Below are 27,501 nucleotides of genomic sequence, written 5' to 3'. Positions count from 1 at the left end.
TTTACCAACTGTTTGATGCATTCATGGCGAAGCATGATTTTTATTTGTAATGCCTTGCAAAGATTTCATGTTTATTTAATCTAATCTTTGTTGAGCCCAAATTATTAAAATCATGTATTAATAAAAAATTGTGTATTTTATTTATGAAAATATTATTTTTAAATTTACTATAATTTTTTGAGTATTCAATTATATATATTTTTTAGTTAAAAGGAGCAAGAAGAGAAAATGAAAAAAACCAACACACATTCACGTACGCATCTATTAAAAAAGGAAAAGAACAATAAAACTACTAAACGCTCAGACGTCCGCTCGGGCCAACAGCCACCAGCCCATCTGCCCATGCGTCACGCACCTATCCCTCTCTCTTCCAATGTATGACATGTGGGCCCCACTCTAGACTGTTCTTCTTTTTTATTCCTCTCACACGAACGGTCGCGCTTCGCCGCCTCTCTCCCTACTGCAAGCGCGAGCCGCCGCTGTCCGCTCGCCTCCTATCGCCTGAGCTCCTGCCGCGACTAGTCACCTCCTCCTCCACTTGCCACGATGATTCTATCCTCTCTTCCCTCTCCATTAAACGCCTGCTATTCTTCCAGCTATTAATGGCCGCAATTTCTCCTCTCCAATTACTACCATTCTAGCGTCCGTTACTCTCTGTGTGACCTATAAATCATGGCTAATGCCACGTTGAGTCCATGCCCCGCCTCAAATTCTCCTCTCGACTCTCCTTGCGTGCTAGCCATATGAAGTCACTGCATCGTTCCCTGCTGTTCAACCTCCGTGCCTCGTCGCTTACCTGCACGGCGCCACTGTTCGCCTCTGCGCGCCATCGACGGAGCAGCTGCCTGCTCTATGTTCCGCCACTGCGACGACGCCAAGCGCTCGACCCCGACCGATATGACGAGGCCGCCCGTGCTGGTTCCTAGCAAACCAGAGAAGCCGAAGCTGATCGTCATCGTATTGTCTCGCCGGAACTCGCCCGGGCACCCTTTTGCCCGCGCACTAGCTGCGACATCCGTCCCTCTCCATTCCCCAATAATCACTGACTGTTATCTCTGCCATTAATGGCGACAACGCCATTCATCTCCCTCTTGGCATCGTTTGATTTTCTCTCCCCGACCTATAAATCACATGCCGCGTGAGAACCCTGCCTCCCTTCCTCCTCCTGACCCTACTGTAGGCTGCTCTCGCAAAAGTGCGCCACCGCCTCCTGTATGGCAGTTCGTCATGCCCTGCTGCTGAACGTTTTCTGCTGTTGGTCGAGCACAACCACTCTGCTGGTTGCTGCTCTGCTGCTCCAAATCAGTGCCATGCCTCTACGTCCGCCGTGCCGCTCGCTGGTAAAACTCCACGGTGACGTGCCTTGATGTTCGTCTCTGTGCCACGTTATCGCCGTGCTGCCGAGTCGCGTCGACGTCTTATGTCGAGGACCATCACCAACAGAAGTCCTCCCTCTACAATCTGCTGCTATTATGCTCCCTATATTATAAGGTAGAAGAAATCTATTTTTGCTTGTACCCCTAGTCTACCCCTTTATTCACGATCTAGCCCCTGCGCTAAATTTGTTTATTAGTTGATATTTTAATTGAAAATCTTCTAACTTCAAAAAATCAGATTATACATTTTAATTATTATTTGCTATCAATTCTTATGTTCTCGTAATTTATTTGAATCGTATTCATTATAATCAATTTATTTATAGATTTTCTAAATAAGTAGATAAAAGTATAGAGTACTCATCTTCATAACCAAAACATTAGAAATTTAATTACATGTTTATCTTTCTCATAAATCTTGATTTAGATTTATATTCAAATATTTTATTAGTTTATGCCCATATATTGTCTATTCACACTAAGAAAGAATAAAGTTTTCTAATGAAGTTAAAATGGCTTATTTAAAGTGCTCACGTCTTCGTCTTCATAATATTAGTAACAAAAATAGTTTATATATTGTTGAACATAGTTTCTTTTTCATGATATAGACCATTTATTCCTAAATTAAAACTAAAGATAATTAAAATATTAAGTATCTTTTATCATAATTTATTAGTCAAACCTATTGTCAACTTGTGCATAACTAGTTATATAGGCTTGATTAATCATTGCATCACATTTAGTCCATGTTGTATAAATCACTTAGTTTTTCCTAAAGAATAAAATAATGAAATTAGTGTTCATGTTCTTTTATAATAACTAAAAATGTTAGTTTACATATTGTTTTGTATATAGCTATCTTAATAAAGAATATAGGCCATGTACTTTCTAATAAAAATAAAAGATAGTCATTTATACATATTATCCTTTGCATAAAAGTTCACTTAAGGCATATATTATAGCTCTTCAAAAATAGGTGTTTAACAATATGATTATGATCTTTTCACATAAAATTTGTTTAAGCTGTTTATTAGCTTTTTATAAAATTAATGTTTAATAATGTGTTTCATAATTCGTTAATCATGAATATATAACATATATCTTTTCTAAAACGTTAAAAAGATTTAATAATGTTATAATGTGTTTTATCTTCTTATGAACCCTTAATCTTAGACATAACACACATGTATTTTATAAAAGATGAAAATTATAAACCTAATATTTGTATATTTATAATTAAGATATTTTTAAGCTTAGGTCTTGTTTTATAAATATAAATCAAACCTTTTCAAAAAGAGCGTCCTTATGTTATAATCATTGCTTGTGGTGTTTTTGAAAGCAAATGATCCTTTCGTTATGCTTGCTTTTAGCTTTGTCTATAGTAAATGTTGTATGTTATTGAGTGGTGTTTGTTTCTTCTTATTTGTTTGTGTGATGTTTAGAGATTAATCCAGTAGTTGAGAATCAATATCTATTTCGTGGAAGTATCTCGAGTTTTCTATAAGCAAGGCAAGGGGACTTCTCCCTCTGCATATTCTGTCTGATCCCATACAATACATTTAATAAAGTTTATTTTTGGATATGTGCACAATTTGATGGGTTACCTATTCAGATACACTTAACCTTTCCAACCTTATTCCTTATTAACCTGGGTTATGATCTAATCAAGTAGCTATGATGTTGCTACAACTTTAACTTTATGCTGGTACTCCTACTGATGATATAAATGTTCCAAATGGTAAGTTTACATTATTGTTGTTAATCCGATGATTAAGCAAGATCATATTGTGATAATTGGAACATGAAGTGACCACCCAGGAAAACAGTGCAACCACGAGTGCTATCATAGCTCTGGCTTTGGTAATTAGCTTAATGCGCTTAGTACCAAGCAACCTTAACTGAAATATGGGCAAGAGGGAGGGCGGCAGTGGTGGCAGCTCACGTTAACATGGGGACGTATTCTTGGCTAAGGTACCAACTTGCCCTTCAGGTGACTCGTGACCTCACTGCTAAACGTAGCAATACAAACAAACATGGTATAGGCAAAATTAACATCACACCAAACATAAGATCAAACTGCATAATAATATTCTGCACTGCGTAACGAGATCGTAGGACCAAGAATTACTAAATTCGGAATTACGGTTACCAAGTTATGAATTTCTGAAGTTATTAAGCACCGAGAATAGATTACTTCAAATGAACATTTTTAATTCAAGTTTCATGGCTAAACAGAGGCACTAGATTATAGATAATATTAAAACAAACTTATTGCAACTAGAATGGATAAATTTAGAGCTAAAATGAATTAAATATGGTTTATGCAAGTTTCTGGAATTATTTGTGTATTAAAAATCAATTTCTAAATTTATTTTTCTCATTTTCCTTGAGCTCTGGACTGGGCGCCAATAATCACAATTTCCCTAAGACTCAAGCTAACCCCCATACGGACGGCGGGTTGGTTTATTAGAAACTCGGGGGTTTATTTGGAAAAAAAGCACGACGAAGGGTATGGTCGATCCTGGACCGCACGATAGAAACCAGACGGCCAGGATTAGACCTTGATCAATGCGAACCAGTACGCGATCCAGACTGTCCGATCCAGATCGGATGGTCACTATTTTAAAACAGCGCCAATGCTTCACCCGCGCAGGATCAGAATCGAACGACCAACATAAACCCTAGCCGAAACGTTTTCTTGAATCTAATCTCGACCGTTCTAGCTGGATCCAATGGTTAGGACCCAGTCTTCCTCCCCTCACCCATTCTTCCGCCCATCCGGCCGACGGCGCGACACCAGTCACGGCGGAGGCATCACCGGGGTTCGACAATCCCACGACTAGGCGCCCTACATCACAGCTAATCCAGAGATTTATAAAGAGGAGGGATAGGCGAGCTTGATGGTGGCATTCTCATCAACAATTATTGCCTAGGTAGTGTTGGCCACGGCGGAGAGCGGGTGGACAGCGGAGCTCTTCCTCCAACGACAAATTCACACCAACCCGGCCACGAAACTTGTGTGGTGAGACCACGGACATCGACAGGGTGTTGAGGCGAAGCTCCCTGAATGGCTTGGGGTAGCCCGACGTCGGCGGTCGCGTGCTTCAGCGGCGGCGGGAACTGCGGCAATGGTGGTTCACTGTCTGATTAGCTTTGGGTTTGGGGGTGTCGCGGTGACGACTTTATTTATTCACCGAGGCGAGCGGATCCGGGACAGAAGATCAGAACGGGCTCGGGCACTTCCGTCGCGGTGTCACTCGTGCCTAAGTTCTACCACACTGTACTTCTTTGTTACGTGGTCGCCATGCACTAACGTCGTGCCTTGTGACCGCGGGTAGCTAGCTAGGTCGCCATCCCTTTAAATTGTGCCATCAACCACAGTGAGGTCTTCACTATCTTCCGGTGTGATCAGTAGAAGCCAAAATTCGTAGTGTCTTCCCTTCCTCGTCCCAAATTGGTAGTGCATGGTGAACTTGTAGTCCCTTACGGCCGTATAGCTCCAACGTGACTTCCTGTTTCCGCCGGAATTCATCGCGACGCCCATCGGACCCCGTCGTGTGTACTTCTCTCCGCGTCCCCGTGGCCAGGCAAACCCGGTTCTATGCCTTTGAATTGGTGTTTGAGCATCCCTGAGTGTAAGTGAAGCTCACCGAGGTGACCGTTTGGTCATTTCTGACATCGTTTTGTTGGAACGCGAGCTCGACGCCGGGCGCTAACCCGTTGACAGCGCCGATGTCGACCAACCAAAATTCTGGTGGTCCGACGCTGGTTTTTGTGAGCACCATGACCATCGTGACCCACTTATGCTCTTCGTTCCCTTAAATAGAAAATTCCATGGCCGACGCCGCATGAACGCGCGCCGCGGAACCGGGACCCCGTCGGGGGCACGGTTAGGTCACTCTCAGGGTTTACGAGCTAAATTCGTGCCCATGGCTGCTCGGTTTAGGTTAGATTTAGGTCTAGCAAGTATCTGAGGGACGCTCGGGCTCTCCGCCGCCATGGCATGACGGGAGGTTCGTCCTCGCCGCCGGCCGGATTCGAGGACCCGATTTTAAAACACATAGAACTTAGAAGGGGCAGAGAGTAAAGTGTTAGTGACACATTAAAGTCGGTTGAGGACTTCCTTTCAGATATTTGAACAGGTAGGGGCCTTTGCGTAAATCTACCCACGCGGTCGCGGGCGTGCCCAAGTTCTGCGTAAACCTAGGCCGCCTGGGCTAGTTTTGGCCCAACACTGTTGATAGCTTTTTCCTTTTCTTTTTCTAATTAAGTTTGGGAATTCATAGTAATTAGTAGAAAATTGATAAAAATATGGGACCAATTTTACTAGACTCCTAAATTCCTCTAGTATTTAGTAAAAATAGTTCCAAGATTTTTAGTCCCAACCATGAATTATTTAGCATTTAAGGATGCCTAAACCTAGTCTTTTAGAATTTTAGAATTTGATTACTAGCTCCAAAAATAATAAAACTTTTTGGGTAGGCTTAATATGATAAATAGAACCCTTGGGTAAAGTTTGGCATGTTTTGGACATTGTTTGATCCCAAACCCCAAAACCCTAGCTTCCTAGGGTAGAACTTGTCTAACCCTAATAGGGTACTAACTCAGGAAACCCTAGTGACTCATGTGTACCGTGAAGGAAAGTTATATTCAAAACACAAATTAATGTGTTTCTATTGCATATTCATAGAATCACATGAGCATTCATGTATATGTATTGTTATATATAGAAAACGAAGAAGAAGTGATTGTCGAAGAAGAAACTGCCCCATAAGCTGAAATTCCACCTGTCGAGAACAATTTCTACTTTGATATTTGTGGAACAGATCCCGAGTCCCCTACAACACAAGGCAAGCCCCGGTGCATTTACCCTTTCCTTGTGATTTTAAACTCTTTATCACTTGGAATGATGCATTAGGTGATAGGAGTTGGGTGCTAAACAATTGTCGCATTTCCTTCCTTGGAATTGATTACCATTCTTTGATTACCTGTTTTACTTAAAAGTTTTCTGATGCTTAGCTGTGCTTTAGAAAACAAAAATGTTTTGTTTTTAAAACAAAGATGATGCGTCATATGGGATGGGAAGTTTTCAAAGAAAAGACTTGATGGTGGATCGATCATGGTCGTGATGGGTTCAACATCGGAAAAGATGTACCTCTATCAGGTACCAAACTTTGGGATTGTAAATGATAAAGATGAGACCAGGCGGGTGACTTGCCCGAGAAGAGAGTCTCGGTGTAGTGTCTCTGTCTGAGTCACTTAAGGACCGTGTCGATGTGGGCCTGCTGACCGAGGACCCTTTAACTGGCCACATGCCTCGTCATGGGTAAGCTTTGCCTCAGGCAAACCAATACCAGAAAGGCCAACACGCAATGGGAGTGGAGAGATGGCGAGAGTAGTGTGTACCCTCCATGGTAAGAGGCTGGACGGTGGTGTATCTATGCTCTCGGTTGGCGTGAACCCGGTCCGGTCTTGAGCAACCTGGTGGCAAGTTGACATATGCAAGTGTTAAGTGCTACATATGTCGTGTGGTTGGAGATCCACAGCTGAGTATTAATCGATTTGGATCGCCGTTACTTCTCGGACATGAAGACTTGGTCACTGACTTACACGTAGCAATCCAGTGAACTGAAGGGATGATAAAAGACGGCTAGTGTAGGCCAAGTGCTTGAACTAGGATAGAAAGAACTGTAGACGCAGGTAATGACTTAACCTGATAATAAAACTGTATTTTTAAGGATCCACTGTTAGTAAGCATTCCTGCAAAAAGAGTCTTTGATTCTTGAATAGCCTTACCTTGACTCCCTCCAGCCAGCATATCCTTGAGAGTCTTTTTCCTTTGTCGGGTAAGACTTGCGAAAGTACACTCCATACTCAGGGTTTTCGAACCCATGTTGGCCGAAGCTACTTTAGTGGGTGGAAAGTTTTATTCCGATGTCTAGGTGAATGGTGGCCGAGAATTGGCCAACGAAATCATAAAGAAAAATGAAAAAGAAACCCATGACGCCCGAAAAGAAGCTAGGCGAGCCGAAGAGGCTGCCGAGCGCGCAAGGCGCATAGGTATTGTTTTTGAATTTTAGCTTCGGTGTTTATTTCCTGGCATCGAACTAACAGTTTGCCTATTACAGTTGAACTGTCACCGCTGCCTGAGCCGTACAACCCCTAGCCGACCCGGTCATGAAAGAAGCACTGGATATAATGAGCGTTGCTAACTCCATCGTTAACGAAGTCATCGACAGGCTGCTGAACGAAGCCGCCGAGAAAATACTTAAGGAAGATTAGACTTTTATTGTAATGATACTATGCAACATTTGGTGTACGGAACAATTAATCAGACATGTGAATTATTGTAATATATTTCTTTACGATGCATCAAATTTACGCACATACCATTTTTTGAAAAAAAACACCTTCCCTTCTTTTCATGCTTCGTAAAGAAAGAAGCCCCTTTTTATGTCGACTCTGTTGTGATGAAATTGTGTTTGCCGAAAGTTTGCTTCGTGCCTCAGCACATTTTTATTCAACAAAGTCGAAACTTACTTCGCTCTCTTAGGAACGACTTTGGTAGCTTCGAAACTTACTTCGCTCTCTTAGGAACGACTTTTTGTAGCTTTGGAAGTCTGTTAGGAAGAAGCATTTTACTTAATGATACAAGCATAGTTATTACATGAGACCAAAATTAAGTCCTTCGTGACTTGTTTTTCACACAAGAAAAATAAGATGACAGAAAAGAAAAAGATACATCAGGGGTAGGATATTCTTTTAGTAGATATGCTTGGATTCCGACACAGTGCTGTTGACTGTGCGAGCTTCGGACTCCTCCCGAAAATCACGCTGCTGTTGTGCGTGTTGGTGCCCTTCTGGCTGCTGGCTTCAAGTCTGAGTAGGTGGTAATGGTGGTGGTAATGGGAGCTGGGCCTAGGAAGCTTGAGAGTGACTTGCCGAAGCGACAGAAGCCGCAGGTTGTTGATTACCTACGTATTCTAGTACATAGGGAGAGTAGCATGAAGCAGTATGTAGGACCTGCTTCGGCTGATTCTGCCGCGCCTCAGCTTCGGCAATCTCCTTTTGCTTCTGAATTGTGACTTGGCATGTTCTTGTGGTGTGGCCCTTGTCTTCACCGCAGAATAAGCAATATAGCCTTCTGGGCTCCTCCCCGTATCTTCGTCCGAAGCCCCTGCCGCCTCTGCCCCTTGGGACTGGTGGCCTGAAAGAGCTTTGTTGTTGCCCTGAAGATTGAGAGCTATGTTGTGGCCTTTGAGGCTGGCTTCCTCTGTCATCACTTAGGTTGGAATTATGGATCGATCTGACGTGCCTGGGGTGGATTCTTCCTCCGGAGCCCCTGGTCATCTCAGAAAACCTGTATGCTTCTTCCCTTCTCTGGCGGAAATCATTATCAGCCCGGATGTATTCATCCATCTTCTGAAGAAGCTTCTCCAGGGTTTGTGGGGGTTTCCTGGCAAAATACTGAGCCGTAGGTCCTGGCCGAAGCCCTTTGATCATGGCCTCAATGACAATTTCATCGGGCACTGTAGGCGCTTGTGCTCTCAGACGAAAGAACCTTTGGACATACGCCTAAAGGTACTCCTCGTGGTCTTGCGTGCACTGGAACAAAGCCTGAGCAGTGACTAGCTTCGTCTGAAATCCTTGGAAGCTGGTGATTAGCATATCCTTAAGCTTCTGCCATGATGTAATTGTCCCTGGCCGGAGAGAAGAGTACCAAGTTTGTGCGACACTTTTGACTGCCATGACGAAGGATTTCGCCATGACTGCAATGTTGCCCCCATATGAAGATATGGTTGCCTCGTAGCTCATTAGAAACTACTTTTGGTTTGAGTGCCCATCATACATAGGAAGCTGGGGTGGCTTGTATGACGAGGGCCATGGGGTAGCCTGCAATTCTGCTGCTAGAGGAGAAGCATCATCAAAAGCAAAATTGCCATGATGGAAATCATCATACCATTCATCATCGTTGTACGAATTATCTTGACGAAGCTCTCTATGTTGAGGCCTTCGGTCTTGGTCATCTTGGGTGAGATGACGCATTTCTTCGGCGGCCTCATCAATCTTCCTCTAAAGATCGGCGAGACGAAACATCTTTTCTTTCTTCTTCTGGACCTGTTGATGAATGGCTTCGAGGTCCCTGATTTCTTGGTCCAGCTCCTCCTGAGGTGTCGGACTGGTAGCCTTCCTTTTTTGGTTCCTAGCTTCGCGTAATGTTTCTTGATTGACGTCCAGTGGCTGCAGTGCAGCCCCTGGCCCTGATGACTTCTTTGGTGGCATGACGAAGGTCACAGCTTGCCGAAGGTGGTCAAATGAGTTCACCGGCGGTGGGCGCTAATGTTGGTCGCTTGTTCTCAAATGCTATGAGTTAAGAACAAGGCAACACAAATGTTAATGGTTAAAGACCTTCGTCCTTCGAAGCATTATCTCCCTTATAATGATCTTCAGACGAAGGTTATGAAGGACATACCTTCATCATTTCAATATGTAAGAATAGAAACAGGGACATATGAAATATAGAAGGAACATGAATAATTACGTTAAATCGCTAGATTATTCATATTGTCATTATATAATCATGAACAAACATTAATGACATTACATTACATTTGTACCTTCGGATTGACAGAAGGCAAAAGTTCGAGAGTGACGTGCAAGCGATTACAAGTCAATGTGAATAGTACGGGGGTACTGTTCATCTATTTATAGGCACAGGACGCAGCCTGGTAAAATTACATTCATGTCCCTGACATTTACTATTAGCTAAAAGGTAATCTATCGAGGACTAAATGGTCTTTTCCTTTTAAGTCGGTTTCATCCTTCATCATCATTCTTGCATTGAGCCGAAGCTTCTCCAGCCACAGCTTCAGAACTAGTTCATCCTTCTTCCAGATCGTGCCCTTCATACTTTGTTCACCTTCATCTCAAAGCCGAAGCCACCTGTTACGGTATGTTATACTGGAAAATATGTTAGTAGTGTTTTTGAGGACCTTCAGAAGACGAAGGCCCCCAACAGCCTCCCTGGTCTGTAATAATAATTTATGCACTCTTAACACCTGGTATTGTAATAATACGCTCTCTATATATTTTATGAATGTAAAGTAAATATTGTAATCTGCTTTCACTTATTCTTTCCTCCGATGTGATGTAATATCTGCGTGATGGGTGAAGCGCTCTTGGGCAGTATGATACAGAGGACCGAACTTGTCAAGTGATTATGTGCATCTATATGGTTGTCTGAGGTCCTTAGGACAAGGACATCTGTAGGTGGGTCTAATACCTTGGGAGGTTCCATGACAGCTAGTATCGGAGTGAAGCCCATTTCTTCAGATATTACGTAGTACTTCCAAAGAATTTTCAAACACTTACTTAGAAATATACTTTCATTCTTACCTTATCACTTTCTGGTAGCCCCTTATCTTGTGAAGTCGGGTAACAGAGTGCAATATATGTAAGAAGTGGGGGCTCAACGAAGGTTGATTCCATAATTATTAGATTATGCATGCATCATGTTTAACACTATACTAATAAATATTTCCCTCTTATGGAGATATGGCGCGCACTAAGCATACCCAGCGCAAATCGACTGGACCCCATGGTGTGCCACGACATCAGCTAGCCTCTAGACATAAAGGAAGTAGCAGTGGCAGTAAAGACCTAATTGGAGACCTGGAAGCCCGGGTGGAGCACTTTGGTCAGAACTACGCCACAGGAATCGAGCACGTGAGCAGGATTGCCACCGTATTGTTGAGCTGTCAGCCAAAGTGAGTCGCCTGCAGTACAAAATTTCGGAATGCGATAGGGCCATTGATTGGGCCGTCAACTCGCGCTCTTTCGCTTGAGACTGCGAAGCGAAAGCTCTACCTCGAGTGGCAGACCTTACGGCATCCCTCAAAAACCTGCAAACGTACTGCAATACCTTACATGAAGAAGTACATGTATTGTATAAACGGCTGCACCCGGACGTGCCACCAGACGTTGCTACAATGGGAGCCAGACCATCGGGAACAGCTAATGAAGGACCTGATGGGGAGCTGGACCTTTTTAGGGCCCCTCCTTCCATGAACCTTGCTGACGAACGGTCTCCTGCAGCAGACAATGGAGCAACAAAGGATGAAGAAGACTATAGTAGTATAGTATAAGTATTGTACTTATGTAAAATAAGTAAGAAAAGTTGAGTTGTATAATGCAGTCTGTATAATTATTACATTTCAGCAATGTAATATGATGGTGTATGTTGGCATGTTATATTTTCCAAATGTTTCTTTGCCTCAGATGCCATCCCGGACTCGTGCACATGATGGTGCGGGGACATCTCATGGTGGGGAGGACACTCCCATCCCGCCACCGGTACCACCGACTTTGGCCGAGGCTATCTCTGCCTTGGTCAATGCCACCGCTGATAATACGCGCTTCTTGCGCGAAATGGCGGGCAACCAATTCCAACAGCACGGAGGCAGAGTTCCCCCTCAGGGACCACGAGATACTACCTGTTTGGAATTCCTTGAGACTCGACCATCACTCTTCGTCAAAGCAGAGGAACCCTTAGAAGCCGATGAATGGGTGAGAGTAATGGAACAGAAGTTTTGGTTAATTCGATGCACAGAGACGCAAAAACCCTTGTTCGCAGCTCAGCAGCTAAGAGGGCCTGCCAGTACCTGGTGGGAAATTTTTTCAGCAATTCAACATGTTGGGCATCATGTTACCTGGGAGGAATTCAAATTGGCATTCTGGGAGCATTATGTTCCGGAGGGAGTGCTCCAGATGAAACTAGAAGAGTTTATCAGGTTGAAGCAAGGAGGAGATACGGTGATGCAGTACCTCAACAAATTCAACCACCTCTCTCAGTATGCCATTGACCAGGTGGATACCGACTTAAAGAAGAAGAATTGTTTTATGAGGGGATTGAACGACAGGCTCCAGCGAAAAATGGCAACATATCTGGACCTTACCTATAGCAGGGCTATCAGTACAACACTGGCAGTTGAAGCTAAAAATATGGGACATGGAAAATCAAAGGGTTATGCGGGTGAGAGATCCACTCAAGGACCTGAGAAGACAACAAGGTTGGTAATCCGACCTTTCAATCAAAATCGTTCTTTGCCTTGCCCACCTTCATATCCATTCAAGCAGCTCGTCTTTATTCGTCCCACTACTGTCCCAGCTCCTACCAATCAGCCGAGTGCCCCTGGTACTCGTTTCTCTGCCCTTCCCAGTTCCTCTAGTGGTTGCTTCAACTGTGGAAAGTCCAGACATTTCATCAAGGACTGCCCATACCCGAAGCAAAATAAATCCAACTTCTAGCAACCCTCTGGGAACTCAAATCAAGGAAAGGGGAACACGACCAACACTTCAACGGGCAAGAATTTCAAGAAAACTGGACGAGTCTATTACACCCAGGTGGCTACTACACCGGAGGGCGAACCGGTGATGATGGGTACGTTCCTTGTTGCCAATTACCCAGCAGTTATCCTCTTCGATTTTGGTGCATCACATACCTTCATAAGCCAGAATTTTGTAGAGAAATATTGCACACTTTGCACTGAATCAAGGGAGGGATTTGTTATCCACTCACCTGGGGGCCGGATATTTACTAAGGAAGCCTTCCACATACCAGTAACATTGGCCGGATGGGAATTTCCTACAAATATGATTGTTATAAAAGGGCAAGACATAGACGTAATATTGGGCATGAACTGGTTAGCCCAGCATAAGGCCATCATCAATACAGACTTAAGGACCATTAAACTAAGCCATGGTCATGAAGAGATTAAATTGTCCATCCCTATAGCTGTCCTAGCCAAAATATCTGGACGAGTTTATGAGGCTATAGTACAAAAAATCCAGGATATTTCGGTGGTATGTGAATTTTTGGATGTCTTTCTCGAAGACTTGCCTGGGTTGCCTCCGGAAAGGGATGTGGAATTTGTGATAGAATTGAAGCCCGATACGGCTCCTATTTCCAGAAGGTCGTACCTTATGCCGCCTAATGAACTGGCAGAACTCAAGACTCAACTACAAGATTTATTGGAGAAAGGTTTCATTAGACCCAGTTCATGACCATGGGGATGTCCAGCAATTTTCGTCAAGAAGAAGGATCAGACACTACGAATGTGCGTGGACTATAGACCCATCAATGAGGTTACCATCAAGAACAAGTATCCTCTTCCTCGGATCGATATCTTATTCGACCAACTTACTGGAGCTCAAGTATTTTCCAAGATTGATGTGAGGTCAGGCTATCATCAGATCCGTATTCGACCCGAGGATATACCCAAGACCGCATTTACCACGCGGTACGGATTATTTGAATATTTGGTCATGTCTTTCGGATTAACAAATGCTCCAGCCCACTTCACATACTTAGTGAACTCGGTATTTATGCCCAAGTTGGATAAATTTGTGGTGGTCTTCATTGACGACATTCTAATCTATTCCAAAAATGAAGAGGAGCATGCCAAGAACTTACGGATCGTGCTAACGCGCTTAAGGGAGCATCAGTTGTATGCCAAGTTCAGCAAATGCGCGTTCTGGTTGGAGGAAATCTAGTTTCTTGGACATGTATTATCTGTAAAAGGGATTGTGGTCAATCCTAGCAAAGTCAAGGATATTTTAGAATGGAACTCAACAGCTACAGTACATCAAGTTCGGAGTTTCCTTGGACTGGCTAGATATTACCGCATATTCATTCCGGATTTCTCCAAGATTGTTAAACCTATTACAGGTTTATTGAAGAATGATACAAAGTTTGATTGGTCCTCAAAATGCAATGAAGCCTTTGAGCAGCTAAAGGTGTTGTTAACCACTGCCCCGGTGTTGACTCAATCGGATATTGAAAAGCCTTTTGATGTGTATTGTGACGCATCAGGCAGTGGACTCGGATGTGTCCTAATGCAAGAGGGCCGAGTCATAGCTTACGCTTCACGACAATTACGTCGGCATGATGGGCACTATCCAACTCATGATTTGGAATTAGCTGCAGTGGTACATGCCCTCAAGATTTGGCGTCATTATCTGTTGGGGAACGTGTGCCATGTGTATATGGATCACAAAAGTCTGAAGTATATCTTTACCCAGTCAGAACTGAATATGAGACAACGAAGATGGCTTGAGCTAATTAAAGATTATGACTTGGAAATCCATTATCACCCAGGAAAAGCCAATGTGGTGGCAGATGCATTGATTCGTAAAGCTTCCTGTCATTGTCTTACAGTAAGGACGCCTGACACCACTCTTTCAAGAAATGGAAAGATTAAATCTGGGTAGGGTACAACACGGAACTTTGACACAGTTAAAGCTTGAGTCAGTTCTTCTGCAGAGAATTATTGATGCCCAAAGAACCGACAAGGGTATGAAGTACATTCATGAGAAAATGGAAGCCGACAAAGCAAAGTGCTTCAGAAAAGATGACCAAGGAGTAATATGGTTTAAAGATCTCATAGTTGTGCCAAAAGATGCTGAAGTCCGCCAACAAATTCTGGACGAAGCTCATCTTAGTCGATATTCCATTCATCCGGGGAGTACTAAGATGTATCAAGATTTAAAACAACACTATTGGTGGACAAAAATGAAGATTGAAATCGCACGCTATGTGGCAAGATGTGACACCTGTAGACGTGTCAAGGCAGTGCATATAAAGACCGCTGCACCATTACAATCCTTACACATCCCAACTTGGAAATGGGAAGATATTAGTATGGACTTCATTGTGGGATTACCTTGGACAGCTAAAGGATTTGATTCTGTCTGGGTTATAGTTGACCGGCTTACAAAGATAGCACATTTTCTTCCTATCAAAACAAATCACCCACTTGCTGTCTATGCCCAGTTATACATTGCTCGTATTCTCAGTTTGCACGAAATTCCAAAAACGATAGTCTCAGACCGTGGACCATAATTTGTATCCAAGTTTTGGAGTGAACTGCATAAATCCTTGGGTACTAAATTACTCCACAGTTTGGCTTATCATCCTCAAACAAGCGAACAAACTTAGAGAGTAAATCAGATAATTAAAGATATGCTACGGGCATGTGTCCTGGAGTTCCTGCAAAAATGGGATGATTGTCTGCCATTGGCAAAATTTTTTTATAATAATAGCTATCAAGAAAGCATTAAGATGGCACCGTTTGAAGCACCGTACGGACGACGATGTCGAACACCCTTAAATTGGTCTGAACCCGGAGAAAGATGGTTTTTCAAGCCCGATTTAGTCAAGGAAACAGAGGCAAAGATTCAACGGATAAGGCACCACTTGAAAGAAGCCCAAGCTCGGCAGAAAAGCTATGCGGACAAACGACGCCGACCTTTGTTTTTTCAAGTAAAGGATCATGTATACCTGAAAGTATCACCAATGAAGGGTGTTAATCGATTCGGGGTAAAAGGAAAGTTGGCACCCCGATACATTGGCACATTTCCCATTCTTGAACGATCCGGACCAGTCACATACAGACTTCAACTACCTGAAACATTATTTGCAGTACATAATGTGTTCCATGTATCACAGTTGAAGAAGTGCCTTCGGATTCCTGATCGAACCATCGATGTGGTGGATGTTGCTTTGGAACCAGATTTGACTTATTCAGAACATCTCATTCGAGTTTTGGATCAGAAGGATAGGATCACTCGAAAAGGACCCTCAAGTTCTATAAGGTACAATGGAACCAGCATATTGAAGATGAAGCTACCTGGGAGACTCAAGACTTTTTAGACAGAAAATTACTAGGTTTTTAGCTTCATGTAACTTGTAAGATGTGTATATCGGATTGTAAAGTTGGATTAAATACGATATCACCCCCTGCTCTGTAAAACAAATATGGAAATAAAGATGTGGCGTGTTTTCTTTTCCACTACTTACCCTAGGACCTTAATTCTCGGGACGAGATTATTTTATGGGGGGAAGGATGTAACACCCCTGGTGTTACTGGCACTAAAACTTGAGCATGACATCATATGCATTGCCATTTCATTTTCTTTGTCACAACTAGAATGCATTCACTAGGTAAAATTTCAAAACAAGTTGTGATGTGGTGACTTGAAGTGTACTTAACCCTAGGGTAGGATAACCAACCCTAGGATTAGGGCATGTGGGTAATAGTAAGCCAAAAATGAGTAATACCTCAAAGGCCATTGGAAATGTTCACAAGATATCAAGCTTGGTGGATTTGAATGACACAGAAACCCTAAAGTGCTCAAAACCCTAGAAGGAACCCTAGAAAACCCAAAATTGTGACCTATGAAGTGATTTCAATTTCTATACACTTTTGGACCAAAGTGTATGTATCAAAGTGGTAGAACCTTAAAAACTAAACAACTTTTACATTGGAGGATTTTCTAGTATGGTGGAATAAATTGGAGAAAATGGCAACAGTTTCCAAGTGCTTCCAAAATTGGGACCCTAAGAACAAGTGACATTAGGTCAACTTTGGACTCTTGTAACTATTGATCCATAAGGGTTTTGTAGTTGGCCACCATAGTAAAGTTGTATGGCTATTATGAGGGTACAAGTTTGACTGAAAGACCCAACCCTAAAACCTTGAGGAATTTAAAGAAAACCCCCTCAAACTTTAGTTGTCAGACAAGAACCCTGTTGAAATTCAGAATTTCAGTTGTATGGTGTCAACTTGGGAACCTTGTTGTGCTCAATTCAATGGGTGTTTGACCAAAACCTTTGTAACAAAGTTAGAGCTGGTTTGTAGGGGAGTAACTTTGTTACAGTCTTCTTAATGGGTAGTTGTACAAAAAATCAAAGAAACAGTGGCACAAAGTTGCTCTGTCAGAAGTGAGTTGCGCGGTTTGGAGTGACACTGAAAAATGGATGCAGAACAGTAATGGTCCCAGTGAAATGTGGCCGATTTATGAGCACCATATCTTAAAATCTATTCAGTTTAGGTCCAAGAATCCTATAGTAAGTTTGAATACCATTGTCTGATGAACAATTCTTGTTAATGGAAATTAACTTGTTCTTAACAAGAATCAAGAGAGAAAGGGGATTGAAGGGAGCCGGTTCAGTTGAGCACGGAAGATCGACGACGCTGGGAAATATCTGAAGAAAAGATTTGTGCCACTGTTGAATCTGGATGTGTCCAAATGAGGAGGAGATACAGATGGCTGGGGTGGGATAACTCTGAGCCGATTCACCATCTTGCGGATTAGGCCGGGTCGGGCCAGGGATATTTCACCGGCGGCCACCGTGGCTCGGGCACTTCCATCATGGTGTTACTCGCGCCTAAGTTCTACCACACTGTACTTCTTTGTTACGTGGTCGCCATGCACTAACCTCGTGCCTTGTGACCGCGGGTAGCTAGCTAGGTCGCCATCCCTTTAAATTACGCCATGAACCACAGTGAGGTCTTCATTGTCTTCAGGTGTGATCGATAGTAGCCAAAAGTCGCAGTGTCTTCCCTTCCTCATCCCAAATTGGTAGTGCACGGTGAACTTGTAGTCCCTTACGGCCGTATAGCTCCAACGTGACTGCCTGTTTCCGCCGGAATTCATCACGACGCCCATCGGACCCCGCCGTGTGTACTCATCTCTACGTCCCTGTGGCCAGGCGAACCCGGTATGGTTCTATGCCTTTGAATTGGTGTTTGAGAATCCCTGAGTGTTAGTGAAGCTCACCGAGGTGACCGTTTGGTCATTTCTGGCATCGTTTTGTTGGAACACGAGCTCGACGTCGCGCGCCAACCCATTGACAGCGCCGGTGTCGACCAACCAAAATTCTGGTGGTCCAACGCTGGTTCTTGTGAGCACCATGACCTGCGTGACCCACTGATGCTCTCTGTTCCCTTCAATTAGAAATTTCATGGCTGACGCCGCATGAACGCGCGCCGTGGAACTGGGACCCCGTCGTGGGAGCAGTTAGGTCACTCTCAGGGTTTACGAGCTAAATTCGTGCCCATGACTGCTCGGTTTAGGTTAGATTTAGGTCTAGCAGGTATCTGAGGGACGCTCGGGCTCTCTGCCGCCGTGGCATGACGGGAGGTTCGTCCTCGCCGCTGGCCGGATTCGAGGACCCGATTTTAAAAGACATAGAACTTAGAAGGGGAAGAGAGTAAAGTGTCAGTGACACATTAAAGTCGGTTGAGGACTTCCTTTCAAATATTTGAATCGGCAGGGGGCTTTGCGCAAATCTACCCGCGCGGTCGCGGGCGCGCCTAAGTTCTGCGTAAACCTGGGCCGGCTTGGCTGGTTTCGGCCCAACACTGTTGATAGCTTTTTCCTTTTCTTTTTCTGATTAAGTTTGGGAATTCATAGTAATTAGTAGAAAAATGATAAAAATATGGGACCAATTTTACTAGACTCCTAAATTCCTCTAGTATTTAGTAAAAATAGTTCCAAGATTTTTAGTCCCTACCATGAATTATTTAGCATTTAAGGATGCCTAAACCTAGTCTTTTAGAATTTTAGAATTTGATTACTAGCTTCAAAAATCATAAAACTTTTTGGGTAGGCTTAATATGATAAATAAAACCCTTGGGTAAAGTTTGGAATCTTTTGGACATTGTTTGATCCCAAACCCCAAAACCCTAGCTTCCTAGGGTAGAATTTGTCTAGCCCTAATAGGGTACTAACTCAGGAAACCCTAGTGACTCATGTGTACCGTGAAGGAAAGTTATATTCAAACCACAAATTAATGTGTTTCTATTGCATATTCATAGCATCACATGAGCATTCATGTGTATGTATTGTTATATATAGAAAACGAAGAAGTGATTGTCAAAGAAGAAACTGCCCCACAAGCTGAAATTCCACCTGTCGAGAACAATTTCTACTTTGATATTTGTGGAACAGATCCCAAGTCCCCTACAACACAAGGCAAGCCCCGCTGCATTTACCCTTTCCTTGTGATTTTAAACTCTTTGTCACTTGAAATGATGCATTAGGTGATAGGAGTTGGGTGCTAAACAATTGTTGCATTTCCTTCCTTGGAATTGATTACCATTCTTTGATTACATGTTTTACTTAAAAGTTTTCTAATGCTTAGCTGTGCTTCAGAAAACAAAAATGTTTTGTTTTTAAAACAAAGATGATGCTTCATATGGGATGGGAAGTTTTCAAAGAAAAGACTTGATGGTGGATCCATCATGGCCGTGATGGGTTCAACATCGGAAAAGATGTACCTCTGTCAGGTACCAAACTTTAGGATTGTAAATGATAAAGATGAGACCGGGCGGGTGACTTGCCCGAGAAGAGAGTCTCGGTGTAGTGTCTCCGTCTGAGTCGCTTAAGGACCGTGTCGATGTGGGCCTGCTGACCGAGGACCCTTTAACTGGCCACATGCCTCGTCATGGGTAAGCTTTGCCTCGGGCAGACCAATACCAGAAAGGCCAACACGCAATGGGAGCGGAGAGATGGCGAGAGTAGCGTGTACCCTCCGTGGCAAGAGATTGGATGGTGGTGTATCTGTGCTCTCGGTTGGCGTGAACCCGGTCTGGTCTTGAGAAACCCGGTAGCAAGTTGACATATGCAAGGGTTAAGTGCTACATATGTCATGTGGTTGGAGATCCTCAGCTGAGTATTAATCGATTTGGATCGACGCTACTTCTCGGACATGAAGACTTGGTCACTGACTTACACGTAGCAATCCAGTGAACTGAAGGGATGATAAAAGACGGCTAGTGTAGGTCAAGTGCTTGAACTAGGATAGAAAGAACTGTAGACGCAGGTAATGACTTAACCTGATAATAAAACTGGATTTTTAAGGATCCACTATTAGTAAGCATTCTTGCAAACAGAGTCTTTGATTCTTAAATAGCCTTACCTTGACTCCCTCTAGCCAGCATATCCTTGAGAGTCTTTTTCCTTTGTCAGGTAAGACTTGCGAAAGTACACTCCATACTCAGGGTTTTGGAACCCATGTTGTTGTAGGTGAAGAAATAGCAGAGTTTTGTTGTTTCTGTTCAAAGGTGGTACCAAAAGAGGAGCCAAATCCGTGATTGTGTGTGCGGGAGGATGCTTGCCTCCCAGTTTGGAAAACAATAAACTTTTGTGCGGGAGGGTGTTTTGCCTCCCTGGTCTGTAATAATACTTTATGCACTCTTAACACCTGATATTGTGATAATACTCTCTCTCTATATATTTTATGAATGTAAATTAAGTATTGTAATCTGCTTCCGCTTATTCTTTACTCCGATGTGATGTAATATCTGCGTGATGGGTGAAGCACTCTTGTGTGGTATGATGTTGATACAGAGTACCGAACTTGTCAAGTGATTATGTGCATCTGTATGGTTGTCCGAGGTCCTTAGGACAAGGACATCTGTAGGTTGGCCTAATACCTTGGGAGGTTCCGTGACAGTATGAAGGAAGACACAAGGTGTCCAAGATGTATAGGCGAGGCGAAGATTTACGGCGACGGCCAGTCCCAATCACATTCCCTGTGTGTCGATCCTATACAAAACAAGATGAGTCATCAAATCCAACAAAACAGTTGTGATCGGTAATTTAACCAACTGATAGTAGATCCATGGATAACTCAGGTACAAAAAATATATTTGGGACAATAAATTAGAATCGAAAAGAAAATCCTTGTGGGTGACATGACATAATGTACCATCAGCAGTCTGAACAGAAGTACCCTCGGTGACAGGTGTAGTAGATGCCAGTCATGACTGATCAGATGTCACATGAAATGAGGCTCCAGATCAAGAACCCAAGATGATGATAAAGCACCAGCAGATGAAGTAGCAGCAACCGCAACTGAGCCTTTAGGAGATGGTACTATACCACGTCCACGAGTAGCACGACGGACACGAAAATCAGTCAGCTTCTCTGGAAACTTAGCAGAGCAGTTCTCAGACCGATAAGTGGTCTTTTGCAATGTTCACAAGGCTTAAAGGAGGTGTTCCTGGACTTCTAAGCAGCAGCCAACACACTGTGAGAACTCAGACCAGTAATAGAAGACATAGACTTCAGACGAGTCTCTTCAGCAAAAAATTCAAACAATGCTTGAGCCATGGTTAGGGTATCCGAACTGTGAAGCAGCCTTGTACGAAGAGAATCAAATTTGGGTCAAACTCCCATAACAAATTTGTAGGTAAACAACTTCTCAGTAAACTTATGGGCTAGGCAAGGCACAGTTGTACAAACAGGCACCATGGATGTCACACCCGGTTCCGGTCGGTAGAGCCGGGTGCATAGCATATGTGTGCTAAGATCCATTTCCACACATATGTTGACGTCACAAGTGTAATATATCAAAAGACAATGCAATAAAGGTGTAAAGAGAGTAGAGTACTTTATTACATCATCTTAATCATTGTATCTTTAACAAGTATCAACATCAAAGTAAGGCAGAATTAAATAACATGGGTAATCTCCCACAAGAAGATGACCGACGCGTCGTTAGACTTAAAACTCATCATCGTCATCAGCGAAGTCTCCAACATCACCCTCTGATCAAAATATTAGCAAGGGTGAGCTCACTTATGGTCGGGGCTCACCAAGTGAGGGAAAAATTATTGCAAGTTAACAAGGTGAGGCTAAGATTGAGCAGTAAGCATTTTAGTTGGTCAATATTTTAATAACAACACTTGTCTTACTAATAAGTGTGTATCCCAAGTATTCCCATTAAACAAAGGTATAAGAGTATATCAAAAACACTTAAGTGAAACCACTTAAGCAAACCATTTCCATATCATCGGATCTCGATTTATTGTCCATCTTTAAGTTCAATTATCATGTGAGGAGTCTAGGATGCTCTTAACCGTGAGCACGGCTGATATATCAGTTTTACACTCTGTAGAGGTGCCGCATCTTTACCCATGAGTCTAGATTCCCTTCTAGCCTAGGTTGATCAGACCCTTATTCACTTCCAAGGTGAATGGCTAGGGTCTCACTACGAGGCTTTTCCCTAGAGTCCTCAATATGTAAATGCTGGAAATGGTCAAACTGTATAGAGCACATCTAACATAACCAACTTATAGTCCAGACTGCAAGGTAAAGCTTTGGGAACTATCCCCGTATCCAATCTGCCTGAGCCAGAAATATAAGCGCTTGCCAGATGCCCCCGTTCCGGTCGACCATGACCAGCACCCAACATAAGACTTCCTAGTTATTTAGCCAAGGGCGTCCCATACCACCCTCATGGTAGCACTGTTTTCCTGGGTGGTCACTCCATGTTCCAATTAATATGCAATAATCTTGTTTAACCATCGAGTTAACATCATAATATCAATTTCATTTCTGGAACATTAATAATGAGTGACATCAAATAAATAAGTTGAGCGGTAGCACAAATTTGTAAAGCATAGTATTTTCCCAGGGTAATCAAGGAATACAGTTGGTAAATCTAGGAAATTCTTAATTAGGTAAATCCCTTTAAATTATGCGTTATATCCAAAAAGTAAACATTATTATATGCATTAATTGGGTATAAATAGAATATACAGAGGGATAATCCACTTTCCTTGCTCGAACGTGTCCTGCGGGTCGTCCTCGAACGTGTTAGTCTCGTCTAACTCACAGTCCACTTCTAGCATCAATTTGTATCGCACATACAAAAGAATACGTACACCAAAGAAATAAACATACACCAGTATAGGGGTAATCATTCACGATTACATTCATCACACTTATCACACTCATAAATATGTCCTAAAGCATAAATACTTATTAATTCATTATGACTATTAATGCGAGTCATTATTGATGAAATTATGAGGTGTTATAATAATAGTTTTAACTAGTATTAATATGTATTAACATCCTTTATGAAAATAAAGGCTAATTATTTCCTCTATTACTAATAAATAGACTAATAGATTTTATTCCTTTTATTTCTAACTTGAATTTATGCATATAGCTAAAAATGACTCTACTAACATTAATATTCTACGAATCAATATAAATCACCAGTTGACTTTTTATAACATAAACAGGGTTATTTTGACATAAACAAGTATTTTACTAATTCTAAAAAGTTAAGTGCTATACTTATGAACACATTTATTTTGGCTAGTAAAAATCTATTTTCATTACTACCAGTGGTATTTTCTCCTTTCTTTCTAAAAGAAAGTATTATTAAAAATAATTTACGATAAATCATCTAATAACCTATAATGTTTTATATGGCCATGAATTCAATACCATTTACTAATTCCATTAAAATGAACCTATGATTATAATCCTCCAAATAATTTCCAAAGTTCATTGTGACCAAAATTAACTATAAAATTACCTAACTAGTGTTTTTATCACCAACATGTGTCTACCAATTCTCGACATACTTCGCTCTAATCTAATATTCTAAAATTCATCGCAACAAATAACATGAATAATCACGGTGCACTACTTATTGCATACATCTACCAAAAATTCTATAGCGCACATACGTATGAATTTCTGATCACAACATGCTCATATTACACCACAATAATTATAAAATTCACAAATTGAATCAAAAACTAATTTTGAAAATACACAAAATTATTTGGGTCGTCTTCAACCTTGAGCTTGCACGTGTGACGAGGGAGAGTCCGACGAGGGTTCGGCCGATTGGAGAAGAGTAGGGGCTCGGCTTCGGATGGTGGGTGGCGTATCTCCGGTGAGTTCTACGGGCTCCGGCGACGGCGACGGTGGCTCTAACGGTGAGGAGCTTGAGGGAGAGAATGGGGCGAGCTCGGGTAGGAAGGAAAAGGGAGGAGCTCGGCGTGGGTTTTATAGAGGAGAGGGAGGGAGAGGAAAGTTCGGCTGGGGGAGTCAATGGGCGTCGGCGGGTTCTTCATAGCCATCAATGGAGGGAGGGAGTAATGGAGGAGAGTGATGGGAGGAGAAACGGAAGAGTTGATGCTCCAATAACGCAGAGGAACGAACGGACGGCAGGGTGGCGGCTCGGTCGGGCTCGGCCGCAGGCATGGGGTCGCACATCGGGGTCGTGTCCTTGGGTGCGGTGGTGGGGTCGGTCAGCCTGGGCTCGGCCGCGGTCGGATTCTGGAGTGGGTCTCCGGTCGCGGGCCGCTGCGTTGGGTCGTGGCCGTTCCTGGCGGCGTGCGGGTTGGGGAAGGGGCGCGGGGCTCGTTGCACCTGGCGACTTCAGCGTCGGGCTCCCTGGCGGCGCTGTTTTGGGAGGAAAGGGGAGTGAGGAGAGGGAGACTAGGTGGGTCGGCCTGCAAGAGAGAGAAGAGGGGGAGAGGGAGAACAGAGGGCGGTGGCGACTGGCTTGGGAGAAGCCAGGGGGAGGTGCGGCTGGGGTGTTTGATGGGCCCCTAGTGGGCCTTAGGGTTAGGGTTAGGGTTTCTTTTGTTTTTATTTTTTCTATTTCTTTTCTAAATTCGAAATATATTTTTAAATAACCCTAAAATTCATAATAACTATACCAAAATTATTTATAAATAAAATATTTATTTTTGGACTAATAATTATTATATTATTTACTAGGATTTTCCTATAAGAAGAAATGCTATTAAATATCCACAAATCAATCTTGAGCAATCAAAAATTATTTCAAATGCAAATAAATAATAAACACTTGAATAAAAAATATTACCCTAATTACTATAATAACTAAATGCATTATTTTTAGTTGATGGTTTTTATAGTGTTACAAACATACCCCTCTTAAAAGAATCTCGTCCTCGAGATTAAGAAACTTCCGAGAATAACTCGGGAAATTCTGCTCTGAGTTCATCTTCTCTTTCCCAAGTGGCCTCATCTTCCGTATGATGACTCCACTAAACCTTGCACATGTTAATGACTTTACTCCGTGTAATTCTGTGAGATGTTTCCAAAATTCTAACAGGGTACTCCAAATAAGTCAAATCCTCATTAACATTCAGTTCCTCCATGGGTAACTGTTCCTCCGATACTCTCAAGCACTTCTTGAGTTGTGATACGTGAAATACGTCATGCACATCCGACAAAATATCGGGTAGCTCTAACTGGTACGCTACTTCTCCTTTTCTTTCCAAAATTTTGAATGGACCAATGTAGCGAGGAGACAATTTTCCCTTAACCTTAAATCTTTTCATTACTCTCATCGGTGAAACTTTAAGCTTTTCTGTCTTGACTGTGCTGTCTTCAAATTATCTCTGATAATCTACACTTGCTTTTCTGCTTCTTGGAGAATTTCTAGACCAAATACTTGACTTTCTCCGGTCTGATTCCAGTAAAGCGGTGTTCTACACTTTCGTCCGTAAAGTGCTTCGAACGGTGCCATTTTTAGACTTGCCTGGTAACTATTGTTGTATGAGAATTCTGCATAAGGCAAACTTCTATCCCAGCTTCTAACATGCTTTACAGCGCAAGCTCTTAGTATATCTTCCAACACTTGGTTTGTTCTTTTTGTTTGCCCATCTGTTTGCGGATGACAAGCTGAACTAAAGTTTAGCTTGGTATCCATGGACTCATGTAGTCTTTTCCAAAAACGTGAGGTAAACTGGGTTCCTCGATCTGATACGATCTTCTTCGGTACTCCATGAAGACAAACAATCCTCGACATGTATAACTCTACTAACTAGGCTCCTGAGTAAGTTGTCTTCACAGGTATAAAGTGTGCCACTTTAGTCAACCTGTCTACTATGACCCATATTGAATCATAGCCATCCCGAGTACGGGGTAGTCCAACTATGAAATCCATACCGATTTCTTCCCATTTCCATTCAGGTGCCTTGAGAGGTTGTAGTAATCCTGCTGGTCTTTGGTATTCGGGTTTAACACGCTGACACACGTCACACAATGCAACATGAGTAGCAACATCTCTTTTCAAACCGTACCACCAATACTTTTCCTTCAAATCATGGTACATCTTTGTACTTCCGGGGTGAATAGAGTAAGCCGAATCATGAGCTTCCCTCAAAATAAGTTGGCATAGGTGTTCGATTTCCGGTACACATATTCTCTTTTTAAACCATATTGTGCCTTGATCATCTTTTGTCAAATCTGGGGCTTTACCCAAACCAATTTGTATCTTAATTTCTTTGATTTTCTCATCACACTCTTGTCCTTTATGAATCTCTTCTTCCAAAGTAGATTCAACTTCCATAATTGTTGCTTCCATATTATTGAGCATTCCAAGGTTGAGTTGTTCCATCTCCCAGCACAATTCCTGTGACATCAAATGAGTAGTGATGTTGTTCATTTGACCCTTACGGCTCAAAGCATCAGCCACTACATTTGCTTTTCCTGGGGGATATTGTATTTCCAAATCATAATCTTTGATCAACTCAAGCCATCTTCTTTGTCTTAGGTTGAGTTCTTTCTGAGTGAATATATATTTCAAGCTTTTGTGATCCGTGAAGATTTTGCACTTGTTTCCAATCATATAGTGTCTCCAAATCTTCAAAGCATGCACTACGGCAGCTAGTTCCAAATCATGAGTAGGATTATTCTTCTCATGCTTTCTCAACTATCTTGAGGCATAAGCTATTACTTTTCCTTCTTGCATTAGCACACATCCAAGTCCAAGATGTGATGCATCGGAATACACATCAAATCCCTTGTGAATGTCTGGCATGCTTCATCCCACTTAAACTCTTTACCTTTCTCCAGTAGTGAGGTAAGAGGTTTCACTAACTTGGAAAAACATTCAATAAATCTTCTGTAGTATCCTGCCAATCCAAGAAAACTTCTGATCTTGGATGCATCCTTTGGTTTCTTCCAATTTAGTATTTCACTTATCTTTCCTGGATCTACTTTAATTCCACCATTAGTAACAATATGTCCTAGGAAAGCAACTTCCTTCAACCAAAAATCACACTTCGAGAACTTTGCATACAATTGGTTGTCACGAAGCTTTTGTAGGACTAGCCTTAGATGATCTTCATGTGTTTCTTCATTCGGAGAGTATATTAGTATGTCGTCAATGAATACGACCACAAACTGGTCCAGATATTCCATGAATACTTTATTCATCAAGTTCATAAAATATGCTGGCGCATTAGTCAGTCCAAACGAAATGACCAGAAACTCATATAATCCATATCTCGTAGTGAAGGCTAACTTGTGTACATCTTCTCCTCGAATTTTCAACTGATGATATCCCGACCTTAGATCTATCTTCGAGAATATCTTAGCTCCCTTCATCTGATCAAATAAACCTTCAATCCGAGGTAATGGGTATTTATTCTTGATCGTTACTTCATTCAAACTTCTATAATCAACACACATTCTTCTCGAACCATCTTTC

Source organism: Zea mays, chromosome 9, assembly GCF_902167145.1.
Source record: "Zea mays cultivar B73 chromosome 9, Zm-B73-REFERENCE-NAM-5.0, whole genome shotgun sequence".
Lineage (NCBI taxonomy): Eukaryota > Viridiplantae > Streptophyta > Magnoliopsida > Poales > Poaceae > Zea > Zea mays.
This window is presented reverse-complemented; position numbering follows the sequence as displayed.